Source organism: Thermobia domestica, chromosome 2 (assembly GCF_964235325.1).
Source record: "Thermobia domestica chromosome 2, izTheDome1.hap1.1, whole genome shotgun sequence".
Classification (NCBI taxonomy): Eukaryota; Metazoa; Arthropoda; class Insecta; order Zygentoma; family Lepismatidae; genus Thermobia; species Thermobia domestica.
The window spans coordinates 5,088,803-5,115,505 of NC_137455.1; the positions used below are offsets into that span (position 1 = coordinate 5,088,803).

At 36.8% G+C, this 26,703-nt stretch overlaps 1 protein-coding gene across 1 annotated transcript in view; it reads right to left on the bottom strand.

The window, feature by feature from the left end:
* Window positions 1-26,703, bottom strand: part of LOC145669900 (uncharacterized) — a gene marked incomplete in the record, with an annotated part of 529,127 nt that overhangs the window by 461,851 nt on the left and 40,573 nt on the right.

The window sequence follows — 26,703 nt, forward strand, 5'->3', positions numbered from 1 at the left end:
CTACAAAATATACTTTTCGTCTTATTTCTTTCGCTATTCTTATATCTTGTTTCATTTCGCATTTGCATTTCATGTCTTTCACCAATAACACTATCTACGTATGAAATAGTGATCACCTGTTCTATTTCGTCCTTTCCTACTTCTATATTTCACACACATCTCTCCGTTTCAATTACCAACACTTTTCGTTTTTCTAACGTTTATTTTCATTCCATATAGTTCGATTATTTGAATCAAAATGGTACTTTATATATATATCTTTAAACTAACTACTAATTCTATAGCCTATGAAACCCCGAGGTTCACTGCCCTGTTTACAAAATCTCTCCATTCACTTGTGTCCTTAGCCAATTGGATCCAATATATTTTGCTCAGGTTGTGACAAGTTATTAGCTCTTGTCCAAAGTTTCTGCGAAAATAGCCTTTTTTTTATTTATTTATTTTTATTTTTTACAGTGAGAGATTTTTAGCCTCACATCAAACCCCCAAGCTGGAGAGCCACCCCTTGTCATCTGACCGCAATTGCTTATTCAATATATTCGCAGTTAACCACTATATCTAGAAGTCTTCTCCTCAATCCACAACCTGAGGATACGCCACGCCGAGGTGATAGATTTACTGAGAAAAATTCAAGTTTTGTTATAATTGTAATTATTATCCTCACTTTCGGCAAATTAAGTTCTCATTCACTTCAGTTTCTCTACACCCAAACTTTGAGTTTAACGTCCCACGATTATTCCCTTTGGGCTAAGGGAGACGATGATTAAAGCAAATGAATGATAATGGAAGAACTGATGGAATGAGAAAGTGGAAGGAAACAGGAGTACCTCGAAAGAACCCAAGAGCACGATGTTGTCCACCACAAACTTACTTGGCCGGGGATCGAACGAGAGGCCCCACGCACCAGAAGTAAGCGCTCTACCGCTGAGCTACAGTACCCCCATCCAAGGTATTTTCACACTTTATTATTTGCTACCAGAACTGTGAACTTGAAAGTACTAGACGTCATGCTATAGATATTTGACAGTACCTAAATATTCAAATTTTTATCTAAATATTCAGGCTCTTGTTGTTAATCTCGTGTCTAGCGTGTGCACCTTCCGGATTCCATTCCCAGTGAAAGAGTATTTAAAATTTAAATGAATTATGGCGGTTCAACTGTTTGTGCCATGAGGAAGAGAAGGTAGGAGAGTAGCTCAGAGGATTAGAGCTCCTGAGGCGCCGAGACGGAACCCAATGTTCCTTCGGGCGGGGTATATAAAGTGTTAAGAGATTACATACTAACAAGGGAAGTTTGCAAGAAGGCACTCGCCTGTAGAGAAACTAAGTGTGCCAGTTGAAAGAACAATTCATGCTGATTACTACAAGCTAATAAAACTTCTCGAGAGATTCAATGTTAAATGCGCGATTGCGGCTCCTAGCGACACACCGTTATTATGCAGTTTTGATGTTTGAACTTGCTACTGCCATGACTGTCTATTCAGACAGTCGTGCTACTGCTTGATCACTGGAGTCCATTCACAGACAAATTATCCATTCCAAGTTGGATGACGAATGGCAAAGACGTAATGGTTGAGAATATACCAGAGAACTGGACAAGATTTGTACGTACAACCATTTGATGTATTTGGACTCTTATCCAGAGCCGTAGCTAGAGGGGGGCCAGCGGGGCACTCGCCCCGGGCGCTGATAGCAAGGGGGCGCCGAACGAGCAAGAAGAAAGGAAAAGTGTTGAAAATGAATAAACGATGCGGCGTCCGTAAAAGTTCTGGCGTCCTATTAAATCAATATTGTCGGTTAGCAAAGAAATGGATGTTTTAAAAAATTTCTTGCTCGCTCCGCTCGCAACTCAAAGGTTTCAATAAGTCACAAGTTTTTCACTTATTAAAGAAAGTTATTATATATGATTTATTAATGACGATGTGATATCAAGGTGCCGAGTAATGTCTTATAGATTACGCAGGAGCATTTTCAAAGTCAAACGGTCAAAGTCTGAAATGTGTTTTGATGGTGATGGATTTACTTAGTTAATCACGTCTTTCTACCCAATCTTGTTAATCACGGTGAAGGTATGAAAAGTACTATAGAGGAGTGAAGAAAACATGCAAGCTGCTGTTTGCGCGGAATATTAAAAATGAAAGTAAACATAGTTTCTAATGTATTGAAATTTCATTTTTTATGGACAGTTTGAAACGTTGTAAATAGCCTGGAGAAAATTCCATTAAAATCCTTCTACAATAGGGAAGCCGTGTTAGACATGAAGGTAGTGAATGTAGATGGTGGTGTTGAAAAAGTCCGGCTCTCCTAAGCATAGTGGTGATATCAGAAACCGGGCTCCAGCCATGAGGCTCCAGAAAAATGGGGTCCCGAAGTTTTGTGCACGGGTTCTTTTTATACGCTTATTAAACATGGAATTGAGTGTGGGTGGGGGAGTTGGAAATGTTCGGGTCGTTTGAGCACAATGGTAATATCAGAAATTGGGCCCTTGTTTCAAAGAACCAGAAATGGTGTCCCGAAATTTTGAGCTCTGCTTCATTCTATTTTTCTTTTAAGCATGGAGTTATTGGGTACAGATTGTGGTGTTGGAAAGCTCCAGGACCTGATGCCCCAGAAATGAGGTCCCAAAAGTTTGGGTTCGGTTCTTTTTTATTTGTCTACTTAACATGGTGTTGTACTAGGGTGTTGGCGTTTGAAAGGTCGGGGTTGATTAACGAAAGCGTTAATGTCAGAAATTGGGTCTTGGCCTCGAAGTCCCAGAAATGAGGTTCCGAATCTCAATACTTGATTGCGAGAGATAAAACCCTCAATTCAGCTATTAATATGGTTTTATCTTGCACAATCAGGTATTGAGATCAAATTAGACAAAAGGCTTACGACACAAATGAAAAAAAAAAAAAAAATGGGACCCAGAACCAATTTCTCATCAACGTTGTTTTCAAGGGACAAAGACTTCCAACGCCACCACTTTCATCCTACAACTCCATGTTTAATAGGCAAATAAAAGGAACCCGAGCCAAAGATTTCGGGACCCCATTTCTGAGGCTTCAGGGCTCGATCCCCGGTTTCTGACATCACCGCAGTGCTCAGAAGACCCAGACCTTTCCCACTTTACCATTCTCGTCCAACAACTCCACGTTTAATAGGCAAATAGAATGGACCCAAATCCAAAATTTCGGAACTCCACTTCTGAAGCTTTGAGACCAGGACCCGATTTCTGATGTTACACTGTACTCAGACGTCTAGGACCTTTCCGATGCCACCACCCGTGTCCAACAACTCCATGTTTAAATGAGGAATAGAAGGGACCTGGGCTCAAAACTTCTAGATCCCATTTCTGAGGCTTCGAGGCCAGGGTCCGATTCCTGACGTCACAACTGTGTTCAAGGGACCAAAACCTTTCCAACACTACTACCCTCGTCCAACAACTCCATGTTTAATAGGCAAAGAGAGTGGACCCGAATCCAAAATTTCGGAACCTCATTTCTCGGGCTTCGGGTTCCATTTCTGACATCACCAATGTGCTAATGAAATCCAGACCTTTCCATCGGCACCACCCGCGTCCAAGAATCCCACGGTTTTTAGTCGAATAGAATAAACGTGAGCCCAAAATTTCAAGACTCTATTTTTATGAATTCGGGGTCCGGATTAGATTTCTGTTATCACCACTATGTTTAAGGGACCAAGACCTTTCCAATGCTACTAACTCCGTCCAATAACTTCATGTTTAATAGGTGAATAGAAGGGACCTAAGACAAAAGCTTCAGGACCCCATTTCTGGGGCCTTGAGTGCCTGATTCCATTTCTGACATAACCGATGTGCTAAGGGGACAAAGATCTTTCCAATGCCATCACCCGCGTCTAAGAACTCCATGTTTAATAGTCGAATAGAAGAAACTCGAGCCCAAAACCTAGCCATTTCTGGGGCCTCCAGGCCTGGGCTCGATTTCTGACATTACAGCTATGCTCAGGGAAACCGGATATTTCCAACGCCACCACCCACGTCCACCAACTAAATGTCTAATACGGTTTCCCTGGCGTAGGAGAATTGGCTCCATGCTCTTTCCATAACTGTTCTGCAAATGGATTGGTATACAACCAAAAGTAGTTTTGTCAAGTTAAACAGAAAGTACAAATTAAGCATCTTGAAAGCAACTCTTATTTGTAAAAGGATACATAATGATCGCTTTTGGCTGTTGCAATGGTCTGTCCAAGAAGCTTGATAAAAATTTAGCATAGCAACGAAAGCTGCTTCTCTTATATGTTTAAAAAAAAAAAAAAAAAGTTCGGTAAGGTGAGTGTAGAGGGGCGCCGAATTCTACTTCGCCCCGGGCGCCGAAATCTCTAGCTACGGCTCTGCTCTTATCAAGCAAAGATTATTTCAGGAGATTTATACGTAGTATGCAACTTCTTCATCCGGACATTATTATGTACGTACCAACGAAACCAGCAAATAAAGTTCGTGTCTGTGCTAATGAATCAGTTCCGATCACCGCGATACATTGGATTGTTTCAGTTTGCGTTCCACAATTCTGGTTACCAACCAAACAAATTATATACCTTTTGAAACACCTGTCGAATTTGCTTTTCGCTTTGGTTATGCGAACTGTTACCTTGACAGAGGCAACGCAATTGTACATATAAAATGTTCATGGTACAAGAAAGTATTTTGTCTTCCTCATTTCTTCATAGAACAGAAGAACAACAATGATCAATTTTCATCCCTAACTTATCATTATTGTGAACAGTATAATTACTAATTTAAACTAACAAAGCCGTTAGTAATTGCAAAACAGATTTTTTTTTCTGTTACTTCCAATATATTTCAATTCGTTTGTCAATATTCGTTGCTAATAATGTTGTGCTTAACGCGTTTAAATGTGCATATACTCATTTTTTCATATAAGCTTCCAAGTCGAATCTCTCGGAACAGTTTTCAACCGTACAAGAATTTTCTTAGCTTGTTGTAATCGGAATTAATTGGTTCTTGAAATGACATGCTTAGTTTTTCTGCAGGCGAGTGCTTTCTCAAGAACTTCCCTTGTGAGAGCAGTACTATATTCTTATGAGGATTACTTGACAGTGTGGCTTATAAGTATGTTACTTCTACCTTATTTACTTAAGTAGGAAGTATCCCGCTCCTCAAATGAGCTCACTACACATTGATTTTTCTTTTTGTGTGAGAATCAATAGACATTACTCTAAAAATCAATAGAAGCTGTTATAAGAAGTAATATTGGTAAAGAATAAAATTTTATTCCATAAGCTAAAGGAAGAAAACTCCATAGAGCTTCCAGAAAGTTGTATAAAAGAATTAATACAAGGTAAGCTTTCGTGCATTATTTAAGCTCGCATGATAGGTAAGCTTTCTTACCTTAGTTCATATAAATAGTTTAGTTTTACCTATATGACTTCCCTCAAAAGACCCCACTGACAAAAGCGTTCATTTTTGTGCTAGAATATTCTCAATCTGTACCGCAGAAGTACTATTTGAAGAAAAGTTAAATGCAGTACACTCACCAAACTGTTGAATAATGCTTCTTTATCTTCCATTTTCCTCTTTTAAATGCTGCTGAGAGTGTTCTGTGGCAGCAGAGTGCTCTGTCTCTATTATTCTCTATTTAAATCCACCGTCTGCCTCCTTGCATGCAATCAGAGTCTTGAACTCAGACGACTTTGAATAATTAGCCTGTAAGAAAATCCCACCAGGTGGCGCAGACTTCATAACTTGAGAAACTTTTCCCCTCGGTTAAATGCCCTCTTTTCTGCTCATGTACAATTCTTCTCCTTCCCTCCCCCCCTCCTTCTTTTCATTTGAAAGAGTTTTCTCTCGTTCAAAAATTTTCACTTGTTTTGTTCTTTGTTCCAAAGTTTTCACAAAAGTTGTAAGCTTACGTACGTGGTAACCAAACGATGAAAATGCTTGGTTGCATGAGAGCAGATTTAGGTCTACCATGTCACTAGAATTGGTTACCATGCTGCCATCTGGTGACGAGAAAGGCTTCAAAAAAACTTGAAACCACGATGGTCGGGACCTCCTTCATAAGAGGATTTGGAAACTTTCTTTATCTAGCTCTTAATGTCTCCTTTTTTTCTTTCTTCCCATGATTCCCTCTTTTATCCGTTTTCGCTGACGATAGTTTGGACTTATTTTCTTCTTTCTTCTCTCAGACCGTAATCCTGTCTTCTCGTTTGTAAATAGTTGTCTAGTCTTAGGGTGAATGTGTGACGTCACACAATTTTGGAAGGAAAGCTGTACAAGTTCTAACAAAAACTTTCAACTGTTTTTACACGTCAACAAATTTGAACCAAGTTCCCGTCATCGCAGTATTTATTTATGAATTATTTACTTATTTTACATATCTATTCATTTATCTTGAACAGTGTTTCTCAAACTTTTTTCAAGTACGGAGCCCTTTTACTAAACAGAATGTCTACGGGACCACCTATTCGTGCTCCATTCAAAAGAGACTTTAACTCCCGACATTTTTTTTAACTCCCGACATTTTTATAGTGCAGCTTGTAGTTTCACTCCAAGTGTATGTATATTAAGAGTGGAACCGAAAAAAGTGAAAAAAAATGTTTTTTTCAATTCTTAATACCGCGGAAAAGTTGAGAATCGTAAAGACTTAGCAGGAGTAAAAGAAAAATCGGTTCATATCTTTCTGCTGCACATGCGCTCTAAAATTTGCCGAAATTTGAAAAAAAATCAAATTTTTACGACAATTTTTAACATTTTTTAAATTAGCCTCTTCCCGAATGTAATAACTTCAGATTTTAAGGTATTAGAACTACACAAAATGATGTTTAAATGTTATTTAAATCTATCAACCTCTTCCGGTCATACATTACCATCAAAGTTTGAAATAAAATTTACAAATAAAGATAGGTCACAGCGCAAGGTAAAAAAAAAAAAAAAAAACACTAACAACTTACATGATTTTTTATTTTTTGTTCTCTTTATTGAATACAAGTTTAAATGTTTAAAACAAGGTAATACTTATAAACAGATGTTTTTTATTAATAAAACTAAGCTTCTTAAGAATGTGACAGACCCGAAACCAGCCACAGAAGTTTCGGGGGGCAAGAATATGTTAGAGGGGGGGGCAAATCATCATAAATTCTCTTACAAATATCTAAATTGTGTTTTTTGTATTGAGGTCTGGAGGGGCCACGAAAAGTTTAGGGAGGGCCACGCCCCCTCTAACCCCCCTATACTGCGGCCCTGGAATGTGAAGACTTTAAGTCCAAGAAATATTTGTATAACAATTGAACATCTCCGTTTTCACTCATTCTCAGCTAAAGGTAATTTTGAATTCTGATTTATGTGTGCGTGGAGCGTCGTGATCATTGACCCAAGCGAGTTACAACGATCCCTTGCATTTCTTAGAATTGATAGCCATTGCGCGAGCGATATACCTTGACCGATTTTAACAATTATTCTTTTTGCTAATCATTATCGGTAGGGATGCGCACGAGTCGAGTAGACAGAATTTTCCTGAGAAAATTCGAGTCGAGACACAGCTCTTCCGATAGAAAAATATACGTTTTTCGAGTCGAGACATCACTTCTACAGCACATTTTCGAGATGAAACAGCCTCAAATCTTATCTCGTGTACATCTCTAATTATCGGTTTGAGGATGATTCTACTATAGCTATTACATTTAAATACAGACAAGTTAAGTAAAATAAAACATTATCGTAAAACATGTACTTTAGAGCACATGCGCATCCAAAAGATATAAACCTATTTTCTTTTCTTTTCTTTTCTTTTCTTTTCTTTTCTTTTCTTTTCTTTTCTTTTTTTGCTCCTTCTTAGTCTCCTCAATTCGCAGCTTTTCCGCAATATCACGACTTGAAACAAAACTTTTTGACTTTTTCGACCCCCCCCCCCTCTAATGTATATGTGTATGCATATGGTATTTTGTTTCTACAGAACTATCGGCCTATCTAAACCAAATTTTGTGAGCAAGTACCGCATTGTCTGAGAAAAAAAAGATCGCTATGTTTGATGGTAGAGCTCGGCCAGGAAGAGGCTTTGTTTGACTTAGTTCGGTCAGAAGTCTGCACATCAAGTGTTCGGTTACCGATCGTCCCAACCACTTATTCATAAATATTTTGAGCATCGAGTATTCTTAGATTTTTAAAATAGTAACTACCTGAACCTGTGCTCTCTACACAGCGCATCATTCACATATGAGTAGGAATCTCCTTGTCATTCCTTACAACATCTGTACATGTCCCTTTACAGACACAAGTAAAAGACGTCTTGACAAAAATCGGCAAGGGGTATCATACAGGGGATATGTTCGATTATTTTTCAATATTTCGCACCGTTTGCAAGATTTGAACTTACTTCCGGTTGAAGTTTCTAACTCATGTATGATCAGTGTTTTCTTTCCTCTTGCATGCAGTTTATAATGAGCAAATACATTACACACACAATAACGTCAGTGATACATAGTATTCATTGGGCAAAACACTCCAAACAATAAAGATTCATCTTAGACCGGAGAAATGGCTATCCGTTAGTTTTCCATTATCATTTGGCCATGAAACAAACGCCTGAGAGATTATACAACCCCTGTACAACAAAATATGGTGTTGGAATGTATAACTCGTAGGATATGATGCTTTAAAAAAAAAAGTCAACACTTCCAGTGTACACCAAAAAAAAATTAATAAAGAAATAACGGTCATTTAAAAAAATATATATTCAATTATAACAAAATTTGCAATCGATCAGTGAAAACGGCATCTTTCTAGAGGCTATGGTTCCCGAGAACTTACTATCAAAAGTATATGCCACAAACTTAAACGTCAAGAAGCATATAAAGTTTTCTTGACCACATATATATAAACCTAGCATTTTAATATATAGATAGGATACTTGAAATTCCCTTAATTTTACATTGCTATTAATAGAAAAATATTTATTAGTTTTTTTTAATAACTGAAAGCTATCGAGAATAATTTAACATAGTACATCTATTTACTCTATTTGAATTTCTATAATCTTTATCTTACTAAGTTGTATAATCTATTTTTGTATGCTACATAATATCCTTGTATGAGATTCTCAACTGTTTCGTAATTTTTGGTGGACGCACTGGTTCATTCATCTCTAGCGTTTGGGGTCCGCGATTCGGTCGCATTGAGCTTTGTGGTGGACAAACACCGCGTGCCTGGATCTTCCCGAGGTTCTTCCATTTCCTTCCACTTTTTCATTTCCATCATCACCATCCTCTTTAGCCTACCCGTGGAAGTACAACTGGAAGATTTCAATTGTCAGGTCATGTAAAGTAATTCACGTGTACTATTTTTTCTCTATCTTTTCTGGACTAATGTTCAACTTCAGAGAACCATGTGACATAGCTTGAGCATCACTTGTAGTTCGCCGACTGTATTTTGATAATCAATAATTAAGGGTGTTTCAGTTACAGTCAGAGCGCTATTAAAAACAACGACCAAAGATGCAAATCAAGTCATTCATTCTTTATAAATCAAACTTTTACCCAGTGGTAAAACAGTAAAACTGAGAAAATGTCTGACAAATATCAATTAGGAAAAAATGGGCGAAATTACATCTAAAATCTCTTGTTATTAGAAGAGAACGCTATACTACGTGACACCCGAGTTGACGTTTAGCGTGAACTAATAAGATTAATGTGCTGTTGCCAAACCCTTGTGTGAGAAGTTTGATATCAGCGACTAATAAGATTGCGACGTCTTGACCTCACTAACGACATTCAGCATTACAGAAGTATTCAGTGTCTCGCATCAATGTGTTGACAACATCGCTGTAAGACAAGATTGCTTAGTCGACGTGGTAGAAGCGCTCAAGGTCAAATAACGATTCGGCTGCCGCACACCATAACTGTTTATCTACGAAGTTTCGGCTAATTTGTACACATTAATTACATGAAGAGGGATTATGCTAGGGTCGTTCCATAAGCAAACTTCTGTCTAATACGTTTTAGTGCACATTTGCTGCCAACTTGTCTCTATTCTGAAAAGTTTGTTTATTTGTAGAAGTTGAGCGTTCCTTCCTTTCAGTACCGATCCTGTATGAGAAGTAGACCTACAGTTTAAGGTGTAATATAGGGTGACCAAATCGTCAACTAGAAAAACGGGACACATTTTACTTCTGGATAGGTTGCTCCCCTAAATATATTGTTTAGCCTCTCCGTTCTCTCTTTCTCTTTTTGTATCTCTCACAAAAAGGACAAATTTCCACTTTTTCGTTTTATGACCTGTTGAAAGGTAGTAAAATCAAAAACAACGAAATATTTGAAAACATTACTAAAAATACTCTTATATGAAATATTTCTCAATTATTAAAATGAATAACATGAGATATATTCAAGGGCGCCCATCAGGGGGACAAGGTGGGGCGCTTCCCCCCCCCATAGAGGAAGCTATACTTGGCAATATCTAAAATCTAATAGAATTTTTACGTTAGTTACAGCAAAATTTGAAACTATATTTGAAATGTCGCTTATACTTGCCCCTCCCGTGGAAACCACAACATGGGCGCCCTTGGGTATATTCATGAGAATAATTTAATGCAAAACGAGTTCATTTCATGAAGTAGATTCATGAGAAAACATAGCTTTGTCCTAGCCATTTTTAAAACTTCCTTCTTTTCTAATACAAAGTTATAAAAGTTACAACAGTTCATTTCTAAATTGTATAGTACTTGAAGAATTTCAGAAAGGGTCTCCACTTCCATCCTGTTTCTTTCGTCTGTCCACTGAATGTTCATGAGTGAAAATTCTTTCAGTATTGCCATTATGGGCAGGGATCCCAAACACATATTGATATATCTTTAAAAATTCAGAGTGCTATTGAGATCTAGTGTGGGTTTTCAAAAAACAAACCCACTTCTCGTGACACTGGAGTGTTTTTAAGCATGCCTTCCAATACATCATTGGCCTCCATAACACTTCTTGCACTTCCTTCAATTATCTTAATTCCGTGGTGGAAAGCACTAAGCTAGCTATGGATAAACCATAAAAATGCTTCACTTAAAGAATTATTTAAAAACTAAGCAAAATCTATGGAGCTTTCTCCTCGCTTAGAAAGAACCCTTTAAAGCATCAAACAGTTTTAAAATTCGTTCCACTGCAGGCATCAAAGAAACCAACGAGTTTTGGAATGTGATAAAATAATTGCAAATTCAACATCAACCATTTCACAAAATTCTTTTAGCCTCTCTGTTCGTTTCATGTATACAGAGAAATAAGAGAAGAGCCTGACAACAATACTTTCTATGTCACAACTTAATCTGTCAGCAGCTGCACCTCAGGGGCGTCATTTCAGACTTCGCTATAACACTTTCAAGATTTGTACTACTAGTATATTATATTAGTAAACAATCGATTAAAGTATATATATTCCCCAAACTCTTGGAGAGGGCAATTGTCTCCTCTTACCCTCCCTAAATGACGTCCCTATGCAGTTATGTAAGACATGTGCTGGTCAACCTGCACCTTCAATATTTCCATGTAAACACATTACATTTTTCCTGTCTATTCAAACCATCAATATTTATGTTTGTATTGTCACCATAAAACGCAATGCAATTGTTTTTATTTACTTGAAACCAGGGGTAAAAGACACCATCCCCCACCTGCAAAAAACATGTACGGCGTCCCCGTTCCTTAAAAAATCACAATGGGCAAAGATTTTACCCCTGGTTTATGCCGCTACCTACCGTCCCCCTACCTTTTCAGATCCACTTTTACCCCTGATTTAAACTCATCAATACAGATCAAGCAGAAATTACAGTAGGTATCTCGTGTGACGTTTCACAGGGCAAGGAAGCAACTTTGACTTTACTCTTCGTTTATGTCAAAAAAAAAATTAATTACAAAAGGAAAGATTTTGATAGCTTTATGATTACTCGCATCTGTTGAAATGCCATAAAAGGGGGATTTATTTATCTCTTCAATATTTTAAAAACTACAGTAAATGAAGCTAAAACACCAGGGCCGATTACTTTGTTGTCAGAACTGAACTTCGATGCGATTGAGCATTTGACCGAAAATTGTGAACATGTTTTATCGTATAATAGGCCTCAGTTAGCTCAGTAGCTCTCACTTTTCTTTCTTCATCTGATTCTTGTTTTATAAAATAATTGTTAACAGACTTACTGCAACTTGACGCACTCACTCTATGTTTCACTGTTTTGATGTGTTGTTGTATATCTGTACGACCACTGTGTCCAATACTAAAAATACTGCTGCAAACTGTGCACTCGATTTCATTGTCAAAGCGTCTATTTTTAATATAGTTCCACTCCTTAGAATACTCCTCCTTAAACTTGCATACACGCTTAGGCATTGTTAAGCAGATAGTACGGAACGTAACAGAAGAAACAATTTGTTTTCACAATAAAAAACAACCGCAGCACGTTCTATTTGATTTGAAGTTTGACTCACTCTGACCGAAGATAATGTTACTCAACGGCAAGATAGGCAACGACAATGTTAAATGCATGTATCGAGTTTTCGGCTGCAGCGATCAAATCTGTCACCGACAGGATTTATAATTACTCTCAGAATCGGATCCCAACTCCCTTTATTTGCTTTTTCTTACTTTTAAACATTATTTCATTTACAATTAGTTTTCTTCTTACTATCACTTTTATAGTTCTATACCTTTGTTCCCGTTTCGTAGGGTCAAATCACGGCGCCTCAATCTTCCACCGCCCGAAACAGAAAGTAAAAACAGGTTACATTTGTTTTCCGTAAGACTTTCAGCCCCTTGCACTGTCATTTGCGGATTTGGGAGGCCTAGGAGGGAAAACAGTGCAGCCACCACACCCAATATCGGAAACGTCGTAATGACGTTGCTCAGTAACCAGACACATTCCAATATAATCACATAGTTTAGAAAGTAATAATATAAATTAGGAAATTTTAGCGATTGGAAAGGTTTTTTGTACTCAATGTACGTAAATACGGGACATTTTGGCGTCCCGGGAGAATATTTCGGGACACCGGGAATGGTAGTGAAAAAACGGGACAACCCCGTTTTTACGGGACGGTTGGTCACCCTGGTGTAATAGGAACCACCAGAATTCGTTTAAATTTCAATGTTTTCGTACGCGGGACACCCTGCAGCAAAGTAGTATATTTTTGTGACCAGAGGTATACTGGGTTCAACTCTCAGTAGTTGCACATGTTTATCTATGTTAAACCAGTGCCGTTAGGTAAAGATAACATAATGTGGTGAGGTTTCAATAACTGGTTAAGAGATAACATTGTACTTATTCTCATAAGGTTAATGGATAAAGAAAACAAAACACTCCTCACTATCTCTTACAGCTTTTGTTTTATGTGACTCAATATTGAAATAGAAGTTGTATTGCTTTTCTTCCTAATTAACTAACTCTATGTCCTATGGAACCCGAAGCTTTAATGCACCGTTCACAAAAGCTCTCGATTGATCCTGTCCTTAGCCAACTGGATTCAGTTTCTACATTGTATTCCTATTTCTGCGACATCCGTCTTAATATTATCTTCCTATCTACGCCTAGGCTTTCCTAATGGTCGTTTTCCAGTTAAAACTTTGAAAGAGTTCCTACTTTCTTCCATCCTGACTACGTGACTTACACACCTGAGCCTCCTAGATTTGATAACCCTAACAATGTTTGGTAAATGATATAAATTATGTACTTCCTCATTATGAAGTTTCCGCCATTCCCCATTCCCGTTCCTCTTGGGTCCGAATATTCGTCTCAGGATCTTGTTCTCAAATACTTTCAGTCTGCGTTCTTGCCTCGGAGTGAACGACCATGTTTCGTAACCATATAGAACAACAGGCATGATTATCGTTTTGTATATTTTAAGCTACAAATTCCTCGACAGAATTGGCGACAATACCTGATATCAGTTGACATTTAATTTTTTTATGAATATGGTTTTGGTTTGTTAATATTGATCTGAGATATTTGAAACTACCCATTTTCCTACCACGTTTGTTTTTAGTAAAAAGTTAACGATGGAGTTTAAATGTATTCTTAAACGCTTAATCGATTGCTGGAAACCTCTTTTCGCTATCTCTTACCGTTCTTGCTCTATAGTGATCAACGTTAAAACATGGACATCCAAGACATGGTTGATTTCTATTATTTCTAGTTATAATATCCTCCATCAACGAACTCGTTTCCTAACCTTTGACTCTGTACATCCTGGCTAAAATTGACGGCGATCCATCAAGTAGTTCGTGAGATATTCTGTCTCCCGGACGGACAACGGACAAACAGATTAAATATAAGACTGTCCGGGTAGTAAGACCAAACTAAACCTCAGATCATTATTTTTTCACTTTCGAGCGTAAGCAGAAGACAACATTTTAATATAAAAATTTCCATAAGATTCCTCATGGTAAAGGTTTTGTCTTTTCTTTCTTCCATCATAAATAAGGATAGTTTGCTGAAGGACGAAACTTTTAAAAATGCAACTCTAATAATTTTGTTTACATTTCATACATTAATACTTCATTAACAACCCTATTCTAATAATATTTTGCACTTTTAATAGCCTCAGTCAAACTTCCAGGCCAAGTCTTTAGACATGTATAAATATAAATTTACATAGCTGAAGACCTAACCAAGGATATAACAAACTTGCTAGTTCCTCGATTGCAAGCTTATTTCAGACTAGACGATAATACATAATATAAGACTACCTTTAAAATAATTTTAAACTGAGGGGACGCGGTGGCTCAGTGGTAGAGCGTTCACCTCCGGTGCTTTTGGGTCTCTGGTTTGATCCGAGCTCGCGCCGTGTGGACTTTGTGGTGGACAAACACCGTGCTCGTGGGTTTTCTCGGGGTTCTCCCGTTTCCTCCCGCTTTCTTCATTCCACCATTTCACTCATCTCTCATCATCACCGTCTTCTTTATCCTAACCGGCAAAACCGTTGGACGTAAAACTTAGATTTCATTTCATTTCATTTTCTTTTAAATTGACACACCTCTCAAGCATGACTTAAAATTTTCACTTGGTAAAGCCATACACACAGAGAGAACCTCTAAGTCTAAGTCGAACACGCAAGCATTCTTGCGCAGCCGTCATTTTTACATCTGGGCTAAGCATATACAGATTTGTACGACAAAGATATCTGGACTCCAAGTATGATTTGAAATTTACACTTGGCAAATCCATACACAAAGAGAATTTCTAAGGTTAAGTCTATCAAGGGAAATTAAGTCCAAACTTAGACTTACAGTAGATGTGTTTCCTTACTGGGTATGTTATGGTGTAAGTCATTTCTCTGGGAAAAATTCAGAAGATGTAGTTTACTCTTCAGGTGGTTTCTTCACACGAGTTTCCCTGAAATGATTCATCTGATCTTTTTCGTATTTCATTAAGAATCCTATAATATGGGATAACTCATTTTTCATGTAAACATCAATTAGGAATAGTTTGCTCTTAGGGGAGATTTCTTTTCAGTCGAATTTTCCAAAGACGACTCAAGTAACTTTGTTCATATATAATAAATGCATGTTTCATTAATAGCCCTACAACATGAGATAACTTACTTTTCATAAAAACATTCGAAGAGTAGTTTCCTCTACGGGAAAGTTCTTTGCGGACGATTTTCTCATAAATGATCGAAGCTTCAGATAGAAATATTAAATTGTATTAAAGTATGCGCCTAGTAGTTACAATGTGGTAACGATTTATTTATTATGCGGAGATAAATAATTTATATATGATAATGTATAATTAAGACCCTGGAACGGAGCGTGGTGCTTTACGGATCAGAGACGTGGACATTGAGAAAAACTGGAATATCCAAGCTGGAGGCATTTGAAATGTGATGTTGGCGCACAATGCTGCGCATATCATGGACCAAAAGGAAAATAAATGAAGACATACTAAAGAAAGCTAATGAAGAATCACTTGGCCATCTTATTGGATCACCGTGCTGATAGAGGGAAAGGCAGAAGGAAAACCAGGAAGAGGAAGACCAAAAATATAGTATCTAAATACACTTACGAAGAAGCGACCGTATCAAAGTATAAAACAGTTCTCTCTAGGGAGGGAAAAGTTTTAAAATTTCCATGTTGCTCACCAAGAGATCAGAAAGAAGAAGAACGAACAATTGGGAAGTTATGTACTGCTTAAATTAGTACAGCAAAGACAAAAAGAAATTTCCAAATACATTTTAACATTCACCTTTACGTTTTATGTTGTGGAGGCTAAATTCAAACACAAAAACAAAATTTTAACTTTTTTACGCCTAAACGTAGGCAACCCACCTTACTGGACAAAAAATCAGTTGCATACATGACTGTATATTACATGGAAATAAAATTAGGAATTAGACTTCTGGGCTTTCGGCATCTATGGCCATGTTACCCCGTCACTAGGATTAGGATTAGAAATTAGATTTCTGGGCTTTAGGCATCTATGGACATGTTAGCCTGTCACTAGGATTAGAATTAGGAATTAGATTTCTGGGCCTTCGGCATCTATGGCCATGTTAGCCTGTCACTAGGATAAGAATTAGGAATTAGATTTCTGGGCTTTCGGCATCTATGGCCATGTTAGCCTGTCACTAGGATTAGGATTAGGAATTAGATTTCTGGGCTTTCGGCATCTATGGACATGTTAGCCTGTCACTAGGATTAGAATTAGGAATTAGATTTCTGGGCCTTCGGCATCTATGGCCATGTTAGCCTGTCACTAGGATAAGAATTAGGAATTAGATTTCTGGGCTTTCGGCATCTATGGCCATGTTACCCCGTCACTAGGATTAGGATTAGAAATTAGATTTCTGGGCTTTCGGCATCTATGACCATGTTAGACCGTCACTAGGATTAGGATTAGAAATTAGATTTTTGGGCTTTCGGCATCTATGGCCATGTTAGACCGTCACTAAGATTAGGATTAGGAATTAGATTTCTGGGCTTTCGGCATCTATGACCATGTTAGCCAGTATGAGGATGACGTCACTCGGCGAAGAAAGGATTGGAAAAGGAAGGAGGCGTCCTGGGACTTATATGATAGGTACCAGAAGCGGCCAGAAAATGTATGTATCTTAAGTTATCCTGCTCGTATTGTTGCTATAATTTCTCTCTGAACCAAAAACAGTAGTTATGACTCCTTCAAATTAGTTTTTCCATGTACTACTTACGCTTATGGGCACGCTATTCACGCAGTCAGTACAAAATAAAGGGGGGAAAAGGGCCTGAGTTATTTCAGTGTGGACTTAGACCGTCTTGTATTGGCTCGTGTGGCGAACAACGTGGAAACCCAGCTTGAATGTATGTGGCATGGGCCAAGAATCGTTGACCCTAATCACATGATTCCACCCGACTCCTTCCGAACGAAAAGGTTTTTAAGTTTGCCTGAAAGAGTTTTAACACTTTTTTGACCGAGTGTAGGAATAACCTAAATAACATATGCTAAATGTTAAATGGAAATTATATGAGACAATTTAGTAAGTAAATTCTAATTCCTATATATAACTTACGCAAAGAATTAAATCAGAAAAGCAAAGCATTCAATTGTGTTAAAACATTGCTGTACATGGAAAGCAGGTGTAAAATTTAAGGTGGCTTAAACTGGAAATAACTGTTGGGTAAACAGTTGCTCGTTCAGTGTGAAATATGACATGCTCCAGCCAGGCGAGTTGGCCTTCTCAGAAGGGCTCTGCAGAGGAAAACACAAGCCGGTGAAGTGTTTGCAGAAGTCAGCCAGAAAATATCTCCAGCTCACTCGTATACCTTCTGACTGCTTTTTTTGTTTCCTCCATTTCCCATGTGACGTCATACAAGACGCTCAGGGAACACAAGAGACAGATTCAAGTTACTTCACAATCAGCGGTCGCCAGCTCAGAAACAACACAACCATTTTTCTGTTTGTTTACCCACGTCAAAAGGAAGAAATGGCAGGGGTTGAAAATTGCCGAGAACAGAGACTCCATGTGCTGAGATCAAGCTTTTTATAATTTCTTAATTAGGTTACTTTTCTGCTTATTTGTTTGAGTTAAACCTTGCAACTTAAATTTTACGCATTTCCATAACGCTAGAACTTTGAAATTTAATACAAAATTGTTGGAGTTTAGCGTCTCTTTTCAACTCCGAGGCAACATGATGCGTGGACCCACTCGTGTCTCTGGCATGTAAAATTTGGGGGGATATCCAACAAATTGATTTAAATGGTATTACCTAGCCTAACATGCTTATTAACTTCGATTCCATTTGTTACCTTTCTGCTTATCTTCACGGACCCTCTCAGGTATATCAAGAACTCTGTTATAATCGTTTCACAGCCTGAATATTATATTCCAAATAAATATAATAATTGTTATTTATATGTTATTCTGTCATTAGTAAATAAATTAAATTAAAATAAAATATTGAATATTTTATACTTCAAAATATTGGGGGGCTCGTCCTTCTCGTTCCCCCCGCTAGAGACGTCAACGCGTGGACCTACAGTTTGAGGTGAAATCCGAACCACTGTAATACATAAAAATTTCAAACCTCTTCCACCATGAACCCAATCATGGACAACGTGGACGTGTATCAAAGGCGCACGCACCGCCCAGTAGACCAAGAGGGCTTTGCACAGACACGTAAACTCATTGAAAATATAATACTTTTTAACATAATTTTTGCTCTAGCTTCTAGCTTTACTGTAAAACTAATTATGTTATTAACAGACATCAGATTTTTATGTAAATACATATTTTGTTTGCTTATATGCATCTCTCTTAAACTTAGTAGGAGTTTCTAACAACAATCATACAGCTCGAATTTAAAATTTTAAAGTGCATATAAATGCATATTTTAAAGGTTAGATCATATATTAGTGTTTAAGAGCATATTCAGCATATTCTATATGTTTCTATTTCAGATGTATGTTTATAGCTGGCATAAATCAAGTTTTAGCTTGTATTTTTAATGCATTTACATGCAGTGTTTTTCCAAACAAGTTTTTTGGGAGGCAGCATTGCCCTCCCGGAGCTCTGAGAGTGCCACCCCGGAAAAGACCAAAATAGTACATTTATTATATAATAATAAATAGAATAATACCAGCAGTGCCCCCCGGAATTCTAAGTGTGCCCCCCGGAACATTATGTCTGAAAGAAACACTGTTTACATGTCTATGAAACAACGACTTTTTGCATAGGAGGATGGAAGAAGGCTTAGTTTCTGAAGAACCAATAATGTTAGCAACTGATAAGCAGAGCAAAGACTCTTACTTAGAATTGCCAAGACGTTAAGATAAATCTGAAAATGATAAGGACATTTTGTCGACATCAATTCAGTAACAAGAAACGCAAGGAATGCTATTCAGTGAATGCTTAGCTCTAGTCAGGGTCGGATCCAGGACGGACTTCTGGGGGGAGGGTTGTAATACTGCTCCTTAGAGCTACTTTTAACAGCTCCAAACTCTATTTTATTTACAAATAAAATAAGATAGTTTCCTCTTCTGGGGGGAGCGATCGCTCCGCCACTGACTCTAGTTAATGAAGTTCAACACGAGTTCCAGTCAGTTCCTGGTAAATGTGGGCACTCTGTGGAAAAGAAATTGAATATTGTTGCCAGGAACTCCGACTACAAAACAATTGAAGCCATGTAGAAATACCTTCAAGGGTTAAATTTCAGTTTGCCAGAAAATATAGATACTAAACTTGCTCTCGTTTATAAATATTGACCAGTAACATCTATTGATGTTAACAGGTCATTTTCTGGCTACAAATGTCACAAGCGGACATCAAAAAGTGAAGAGAAACATCTTGTGATATACTGTAAGTCTAATTACGTAAAGGAGTAAATCCTTAAAAACGAAAACTTTATGTTATGTTTCACGTGCAAATGTTTGTCAAAACTTTGCTTCATGTTTGAAAATGCTCTCTTTTATTGCATTATTACTGAATATTTTAGTACATTTAACAGCATATTAGCATGCATATTTCATGAATTTTAAGTGAATAAAAACTCTATGTCTAATCATTACAAATGTAATTGCGTATATGGGTAGTTAATCAAACATTAGTTCAATAGAAAGCACAGATTGGTCCAATGCTGGTTCGAGATATTTTGTGTGTAGCTTTAACAATAAAAAAGTTTTAAACTATTGTCTTCGGAGTAAAGAATCAACTGAAGGCAGTGGCGGATCTAACCTGAGGTCGGGGGACCTAGGGCCCTCCAGTTTTTTGAGCGACAAAAATCATTTAAGCCAGCCGTGTGCAACAGCCGGCCCGTGGGCCATATGCAGCTCGCCTAACCCTATCTTCCGGCCCGCTGATCAGTTATTGAAAACAATAATTATTATAATTATTCTTTTTTTTACAAAACCTATCAAGAGTGAACTGGAAATTTTTCATCGATCACACAGTGCGAAACGTGGTAACGCCCTGAAAACAAGCACTTGGCAAGTGCAGGTACTTGGGGGAAAATTTCCCTCGGTATAAGGATTGCTAGACAGGCCCGTAGCCAGCCTCCAAATTTAGGGGGGGCTAAATGTAAACTAGGGTGGGCACACACACACACACAGAGACAGACATTATATATATAATATATATATATATATATATATATATATATATATATATATATATATATATATATATATATATATATATATATATAATGTCTGTCTCCGTGTGTGATGATGAGTAATTTCTTATGCTTTTAAAACTAAAACTACAGCGTGAAGGAATTATTATTAAAATTTTCCCCTATAGCGTTAGTACAACTGTACCTGAAAGCTAGAATACTATGTGTTTCCTTTTTATTTATTTGTTATGGCAACAATTTCTTCCGTTTTCTCATCTTCTAGGAAATAAAAAAAAAATTAAAAAAAATAGTTGGCCAAACGAACCAATCATTAAAATTTCCAAAGAATAAGTACATTTTTTTTTTTAAATTTTTGATCGACTAAAAAAATATTTGTGAAACTTGAAGAAATGGCATGTAGAGAGTAATGACATTTAATACAACCTTCAAAGAGATTCTATAGAGAAGGGTCTCAAAATTTTAAATCAATATTTTGAAATACATGTGGCCTAAACAAATATATGCACATTGGAAAAATGAAATTAACGTCTTGCCTGTATTATTATTTTCATCTCGTTAAATATGAAACTTTATATTTCTTCAAATATCACGTGCTTTATTTTACACTTGTACTTCTAAACATTTTTTGATCAGTTTTTTATGGTGGTGTTCGAAAGAAATAATGATATGTTTATGGGTTTTTGCTATCTACAAATTTATAAATTTCATAAGATTAAGAAACACAAACACAACACGCATATATAGATACACTCCTCATGTTGGCACACTATAGTAGAAACAAGTTGAACTTTTGAACAATCACTAACAACACAATCACAGCATAAGTCTCCTTGTTTTGGATGCTGCCAATCTTAGAACAATTGTGTCCAGATCGAGGTTTCTGGTGATGTCCTTGTTGTAACTCACCAAAACAAGATCGGCACGGTGCAGTTAATGTACTCCTTTGGAAAAAAATGCCCTAACAAAGAAGGAATTCCTCTCACCTGAGGTAGTCCTACATAACGTTTGACCGGCTTCAGGGCAGAAATTTAGTAAAGAAAATATTCAAATTTACAAACGTAGGTATAATATCTAATTGCTTTCTTTTTTGTAACTGAAAAAATACTTTTGGCATAAAAGCCGTGAGTTCCATTTTATCACAACACATCTCAATTTTTAGACGTCGCGGATATCATAGACAGGTCACGCAGACCCCCGGGGTACGCGGACTCCAGTTTGAGAACCACTGCTCTAGACTCTTTGGAACATACTATCAACAATCATTTAGGAGGATTGCTACTAAAGTCATGTTTAAGTAAAAATAATCTGTTATGTTTTGGTACTCGAGCATTCAAATATGAAATAACTCTAAAAAGTTCCCTGTTCTAGCGCAGTTACCTTCTTTCTCGAAACGAAATTGATAAGAGAAGTAACAGTTCATTAAATTTTCTTTGTATAGTACAGTTCATATCAAAGTATACATGAAATTCTTCTTTACATTGTACAAATAAGAATTCGAGATCAGTTGCTTTCGTAGGTACTAAAAAAGTTTAAGTTAAGAACTAATGATTTAAACAGCTATTTACTTATTTCTATTGAAGATATCTCTTCTTCAAAATGAAACTACATTAACAAATTGTTACTTTCGTGGGCTACCTCGTAGCCTCATGGGTACAGCGCTCGCCTTCGGCGCGTCTTGTTTCGGGTTCAAACCGTTCTGGGAGTCCTCGGAGTCAAACCGATAGTGATTTTAATGTTACTTTAAGCTATAAGTCCCGTGTCTATATAGCCTCCTTGCTGAAGAGAGACGCTAAACTCCCCAACGCACCCTGTTTTAAGTCAAAGGTCAAATTTCAAATTTATAAAGAATTATACATATTATCATCCAATAAGGTTCAATTTTTAATTGAAAATTCTGTTTTTCGTATAAGTGCAACTACTACCTCCGTTTAGTCCGCTGCATTTTTTGTTTACATACCAGAAAATTGCAAGGTATTCTTTTACAAAATAGTAACTTTGGATGATTAGGCTTACGTCTGATGATCTGCATGAACATTTGATTCTGGCACCAAAGATTAGCAACAATTATTAAATTATTTTAATATAAGTATCTAATAATTCATCCCCGATAAAGATTAAGTGAATCGAACTTATCTTTAGTTTAAAGATATATTAACAATATTGCTTACTTATTCCAAATTATTTAACAAATAATCAAGTTGCTGCTACACTACAATTCTCATTCTTCAAGTGAACTTCGGTGCATCTTCAGAAACCAGCATCGATCAACTTTCAATTACAACCATGTTCAACTCAACAGAACAAGAGTAAATACAATTCAGAAAAGGATACTTTTCTTACTCCGTTATCACGTGACATAAAACGTAGTCAAAATCGCCTGTGTGATTTAGAGCGAAACAGTTGCGACCCCCTGTTGAGGGATGCTGTCTTTTCAATCTCTCGCATATTGACCGAAAGCCAATGACTCACAGCAAAAGGATGTTTTCAGTTGCAAATTCCAAAAAAGGACAGGAAAAAGTAAACTCTTAAAGGTAAGATTAAGGTAAAAGTATGTTGTTTCTGAACACAAATGCATGTTTGACGATAGAATAACCATAAATTATTTTTCTCCTGCAGCGAGGGTCGTTTGCACATGAAGCATTAAAACAGTCTCACGCTCAAAGAAATATTAGCAATTCAAAGAAGCGTAGCGCATAAATAGGCCAATATTTTAAATGAGAATAATAAAAGTAAATTTTAATTTAGCACTCTAAAGTACATTTAGAAATACAATTTCTTCCAACATTTCAGTCAGTGTTCGAATTAAACTTTCGAATGAGAGAGTGATGTTTATGTATTGTTGCTGTAAATGTAGAAGGAGAAAATTTATCACAGACAGGGATGATATATTACTTCTGTGATACGAGCCGGACATAAATTTTTACCGAAGGGGAATTTCCCCGGCATTCCCCGTTAATTCGAACTATGATTTTAGTTAGGGGGCTGCAAAAAATTTAGGGGGGCTGAGCCCGCCCTAGCCCCCCCCTGACTACGGGCCTGTTGCTAGATGTACCGACAAAGTTCTAAATACATTATTCTGCTCCTTTTTACTGAGTAAATATTTTGGTTACCAATATGAAAGTTGTTTTGTGTTATTGTGATGTAAATTACGATAAACATGTTCCATCATTTAATACTAAACTATTCAATTGTCGTAAAAATGATATACCTGGTGAGGCCAGCGACGCCATTTAGTGCTCTGTGATTGGCCCGCCCACTGTTCCAAGTTGCACACCCCTGATTTAAGCTATTATTTATATATTTTTGAAAGTTTATAGTAAACTCATGATATATCTATCGTAGTTTGGGTTCTGAGTCCCCCCCCCTAGTTTTTACCTTCTAGATTCGCTACTGAGTAAAGGATGCTGATAAAGTCTAGAAAGTACAAAATAACCATTAAAAATGTTATTAAAACACTAAAAAATACATTTAAACGATTTTTTGAGAAGTAAAATAAAAAACGAAACTAAGTGTGTGATATGTGAGATGTTCAAATAAAATCCTCAGCTCTCAACCTTAGGAAGATAGCCTGGTCTAACTCCCAGTTCTTCATTTATCTATCCCCCCACACTTATTCACAAAAAAAATTTAGTGCATTTTATAATAGCATTGTATTTTATACGTTTTATAAGTTTTTGTGGTTATTATAACGTATTGAAATGATCATTTTTGATTGCCTTGTTGTGTTTTGCGTTGATTAGTTTTAGTCACAAGTTTGTGTTGTTTATTTTGCTGGAAACGGATCTACCATTGGGATCAAAATCCATCATCATCCTCAGGAAAGACAATTTTAATCGCCTGCTATCATAATAAAGTAACCAATAGCAATAGAAATTACATGGACGGGAATGAAACCAGGAGTAAGCCTTTTACCGCTGAGTTCTTGAGCTGAGTTGAGTTTAAAGTCCCTTTTAGAAACGTGGCTATTATATGAGACGTACACCTGCAGCTTAACGTAGGATCCGAATCATATGAGCTTCCACTGTGAATCGAACCCGAGACTCTCGCTCCAAAGGCTCGTACGTTATTCACAAAACCATGAAAAAACTCCGTTTTACCAGAGAATAAATGTTTCTCCTCAATCAGAGGAGTTTTAATATGCTACTGTAGTGGTTCGCATACATTTTTGGTTCCCTGTGTTCTTAGTGTTTCGTGATTTTTGATAGCACAAGTTAGAACATAGTTCTACCTAAGACATATAAAAGATTGCGGAATAACAACATCAGAACTTTAAAATGAGAATAAAAACTTAAAGAGATTATGAAATATTTTCCCTTTATTGTAAGATGCAACCAGTGACATTATATTTTGAAGAGGATAAAATGACATCTTCTGCTTCGGGGGCTGAAATAAATTATTTTTGCACGAAAACTTCACCGGACGTATCCCATGGAGAAATTTTAGTGCGAAATGGCTGCTAAGACTGTGTGACCTCTCCCCTTAGATTAATTTCTATGACGTTGTTTCATATTGAACAGAATAAGTAAACCAACAATTCGTAAACTAACTTATAACAGAACGTTGAAAGCGCATTGCGAATTGATTTGTGCACAAAAGTGATTCAAAACTGGACCTTCAGATTCCATTATATATATATATATATATATATATATATATATATATATATATATATATATATATATATATATATATAAGATTACATTATGTGTGTGTGTGTGTATTCCAGCATAATTCTGGAATGCCTGGAGCAATTTTAAGTAGACTTAACACACCGAGCTCTCATTTCAGTAACTCTCCAAATATTTCGTGTCACATAATTTGGAGTTTTTCTTAAGACTTTTGCATTGAAATAAAATTTGAACAAAATTTTGTTAATTTAACATGTTCAGAAACAAACAAACAAATAAACAGAAATATATTCTTCACTTCAAAAAAGGGAGAATTTTTAATTTAATCGACAGAGGGTAGTTTGGCGGTTAGCGTCCTCCTTTCACAATTTGCAACATTTTGAGTTCGAATACCATGGGTTGCCAAAGTACTGGTTTAAGTTGTTTTGTGTTATTATACCTCCGTCTCACCAGGTGAATATTCGGATATACATTAAATGCAACGAAATTTGTAGTTTTACGTCCCACGATTATGCTCTTCAGGCTCAAAGAGACGAGAGATTAATAAAACTGAGTGACATTAAAACAATCAGTGGAAGGAGAACTTGGAAGGAAATAGAAATAGGGCCTAGGGCCTTGATAGGGCCTTGATAAAACACACGGGACACGACGTTCTACCACAAGCTCATATGCTATGGGATCGAACCAGTAAACTGTCAACCAGAGATGAGCGCTCTACCATTGAGACACTTAATACTTGGTTAACACATGTAAATAGGGCTGCTAAGTCTGGAAAGTAAAATTACCGTCACTAGTTCATAATCATAATAAACAAGTTGAGAATGCTCCAAGAACATTGCCAGAACGAACTTAAAAAGAATGGAGAGATGGAGCGGAAAGGATAACTGTGATTGTACCTACATGTAAAAGTAAATCTCACCTTCTGCTCTTCCTCGCAAAATATAATCTCTCTATGACTTACGGTTCCCGAGAAATGGATCCTTAAAGCTTTAATCTTCCGAAATTCGAACTTTTCGGGCCAATATCTGGGGAACGTAGCCATCTGGTCAGTGGGAACCGGTTACTATTTGGTACCAAAATATTCACCATTCTCTTAGGTATTATCAACACCAATATCATCTCTGTATAACTTAAGTTTCCCGAGATATGACTTCTTAAATATTTGGAAATCAGCCATTTTTTGGCCAATATCTCGGGAACAGTAAGAATGACTTTAAAAATTTAATCATTTTCTCAGTTTTTGATGCTCTGTAGAATGCAGGGTTCAAAATTGAAAAAAATAGCAAATAACAGACAGACGGACAGACAGACACACCGGCGTAGATAATTCAGTAACGAACTTTATAAGTTCGTCGAACAGATTAAGTATAATTCAATTTTAAACATTGAAATCTATAGTTAAGCCTGACAAAAATATAGGTCATCTGGGAATATACCGATAACTTTATTATAAACAACAGCCCTAGTTTATTTTCTTCTCAAATTACTTCGCTATTTCATTGCTTCCAGGCTAAAATGATTTTGTAG